The 3,666-nt window shown below is 38.6% G+C and overlaps 1 pseudogene; it reads left to right on the top strand.

The window, feature by feature from the left end:
- The window catches only part of LOC107755316 (integrin alpha-M-like), a 16,817-nt pseudogene that overhangs the window by 6,213 nt on the left and 6,938 nt on the right, over positions 1 to 3,666 (top strand).

Raw genomic sequence — 3,666 nt, forward strand, 5'->3', positions numbered from 1 at the left:
ATTTGAGAGAAGATAATCTGCAAAGATTCTCCTTATGTGTGTGCTGCAACCAGATTTCATAATCGGTTAGGATTTTAAAACTCCTGTAGTGTGAGCCCGGCTTTACCCTCTCATGTCTCTCAGGATCTCTGGAGAAGAAGCTGAATGTTTCTCTGAATCTGAATGTGGATGCGGTACGAAAAATGAGTCGAGGATTCTTTGACCAAAGGAATTCATCGTCCAGGACTCTGCAGAAGTTTGTCCTGCTGGATTCTGGGTCCTCCTGTTTCAGCTTCTCCATCTTCATGCTGGTACGTGTCGTCTATCTCGTGTAGTCAGCTTCAGCCAATCTCAGAGCTTCAGTCTGATGGTGAACGTTGTGTTTGTTTCAGCGCTGTGTTGCAGACACAGTCTCTCCTCTGAAGATAAGAATGAATTTCTCACAAACTGATATGTTGTCTGGAAACTCTATGGCTGTTCTTGATGTTCACAGCAGGACGGAGGAGTATGTCGAGGTGAGTCTACAAATATCAGATTTTACTCTGATATTCAGCGTCAGTCAACTCTTAAGTATCTAAGATTCTTCAGCTTTACTGTATGAAGTTTCTGCGACGGTAGTTTTCACTGCTTGTCACTTCATGCTGTTATGCAGCTCTATATTTCTTCACCGCTCATCGGAGCATACCAATTTGCAAAACTAACGGAATGCATAGTTGACATAAAAAACTGGATGACTAGTAATTTCTTACTGCTAAATTCTGAAAAACAGAGGTGTTAAATATAGAACCTAAAACCTCTGCACGTAATAACCTAGAACACTGTCTAAGACTTGATGGCTGCTCTGTCAATTCTCCGTCATCAGTTAGGAACCTAGGTGTGCTATTTGATAGCAATCTTTCCTTTGAAAGCCACATTTCTAGCATTTGTAAAACCGCATTTTTTCATCTAAAAAATATTTCTAAATTACGACCTATGCTCTCAATGTCAAATGCAGAAATGTTATTTCACGCGTTCGAGACCTCAAGGTTAGATTATTGTAATGCTTTATTGGGTGGTTGTTCTGCACGCTTAATAAACAAACTCCAGCTGGTCCAAAATGCAGCAGCTAGAGTTCTTACTAGAACCAGGAAGTATGACCATATTAGCCCGGTTCTGTCAACACTGCACTGGCTCCCTATTAAACATTGTGTACATTATAAAATCTTGCAAATTACTTATAAAGCCCTGAGTGGTTTAGCACCTCAGTATTTGAGCGATTATAGTCCTTCCATCTTCAGAAATGTACATGTGAATTAGAACCTGTATCCACTACAAAAAAGGGTTTTCATTTAATTTCCAGTAAAAGCTATTAAACAGAGCTGTGTGCCATTTAAAATCGAACTGAGCATGCCTTTTAAATTCCAGTTCAGTTCCTGAATTAGAGTTTTGGCATCAAACATGAGACTTGCAGAATTGCAATTCAAATTTGAATGTAAGGAAGTTAAATTAAAATGAACTAAAATGCAAATAAATTAATATGACTATTTTAACTAAAAAGGTAATGTTGGATTAAATGTTTTATTTGTTTATTTTTTTAAGTTTTGAAGTTTTTTGTAAAGTTCAAAATAGATGGATGGATAGGTTTGCTTCAAATGTAGACAACTGTGTATAGTTTATATATTTCATCATATTTTCTAACTTGTGGACCAGGTTAGAAGAACAATTAATTTTCATTAAAATTCCTATTTATGTCATTCTGATTCGTCTTCCTATGGGGCATGGTTATGAACTGAAAGGGAGCCAATTCTTCCATTCTAAGTTTTGTGTGTGTGTGTCTGTGTGTGTGTGTTACAAACAGCCGAGTCGGACTCGAAGCAGCTGTGGTGATCGGGACAGCGGTGCTACGAACAGAACAACCTGCAGCATCAATCTACCGGTGTACCGCAGAGGCACCACAGTAAGTGATGACACAATGACAGACAGAAAGACAGACACACACACACACACACACACACACACAGACAGACAGACAAACTTTGTTTCTTTATTTTTTACTTCTTATTTTATCAAGGTATCACATGTACTTTTATTTGAACAGTTGATAAACGGGCTATACACATGTGACTTAAAGCCAAGAATCATTCTGTTCTTCAGATAGTGACAATAAAACACAGACAGTATTCGCGCGTTTGCATTTGACAGACACAAAGTCAGGTTCTTCATTTAGAATTCAAGGTTTTCATTCGGTCAGTTCAATTATTCCCTTGGCATTGCTACAAACATCTTTCTACTATTTCTACTTTCTATGGACTGTATTGTTTTCTAGACTCAGTTTCTGGGAACTTTCCGCGTGATGAAATGGGATAACGACTCGTCTGACAGGATGGAGATGATGATCACTGCCAACAGGTGAATAAGGCTGAAAGGGCGACAGATTCATTTGTTTTCATTTGAGCAAAGACAATAACAAATATTGCTGCAAGCAGCAATTATCAGGGTTCAAGCGTTTTAAGACCTTTGAGCCATTATAGACATTTTAAGATGATTTTACCCAAAAAGGGTAAAAAATAATAAATAAGATCACTAGAAACATTCTTTAATGATTTATCACTTTTGACCAATAGGTGGCGCTACTCCCAAATTAATGTGGTGATGATGACACACACATAGTTTGGTGCCAATATGCCAGTGAATTCCAGAGAAACAAGCCTTAGCTCCATTTTGGCATTTTTAATATCTCCTGACCTCTAGGTGACACTGTGCTGAAATTGTACAGGTAACCTCAGGACATGATTGTCATTACAAATGTCAAGTTTGGTCTGAATGCAATAAAGCTTTGAGGAGATATAGCCTCATGTCCACTTTGGCAAGCTCGTTGTCAAATTCATACGTGTGTTATTTGAGAATGGTTAGGTCTATCAAAAAGCTTTTGATAACGTTTTGTTTTGTAACTTTTTGTATTAATACTTGTGAAAATCGGCCATGTTTGGCAGCCATGTTTTTTGAGATACACCATCTCAGTTTTTTGAGATACCACCATTCAGGCTAATGGGTGTGTAGTTACAGCCATTTTAAAGTTTTTTTCATGTTATAGCACCACCAAGTGGTCAAACTCCCCAATTTTTGTAATCTGACCAAAGATTGAGCTCATTCATATGTGTTCCAAGTTTGGTGAAGGTACATCATTCCATTCAAGAGTTATAGCCATTTCAGTGTTTTTGCATCTTGTCCCAACTGACAATGGAACTTCAACTTGGTTTTGACAACTTTTGCTAATAAGACTCCAGATAACTTTTTTGCCCTGTTTTTGTTCCGATTGGTTGAACAATGTAGGTAGGGCTGAACGATTAATTGCATTTGCGATAATATCGCGGTATGAAAAAACAAGATTTTTCAATCGCAGAGACTGCGATTACACTCGGTCACGTGACACGCCAGAGTAAAGAGGCGTGTTCCACTTGAAGATTGATCGGTGTAGCCTTTGCCATCAAAGTACGGCGAGCGAGAGAAAGCATATGGAGACGTCCGCGCTCTCTTATAGCTCTGGCAGTACTTTGATGACACACCCATCGGTCTAAGCAGCGCTGCTTCAAGTCGAGCGTGGGCCATCAGCAGAAAAAGAAAAGAAATAAAACAGTAAACAGCCAAAGGACGTAATTAGAATGGGAGATGGATCGGTTTGTGAAAGCGAAGAGAAAAGCCACAGAT

The sequence above is a fragment of the Sinocyclocheilus rhinocerous genome, unplaced genomic scaffold, assembly GCF_001515625.1.
Source record: "Sinocyclocheilus rhinocerous isolate Xijiao unplaced genomic scaffold, SAMN03320098_v1.1 scaffold3945, whole genome shotgun sequence".
Taxonomy (NCBI): domain Eukaryota; kingdom Metazoa; phylum Chordata; class Actinopteri; order Cypriniformes; family Cyprinidae; genus Sinocyclocheilus; species Sinocyclocheilus rhinocerous.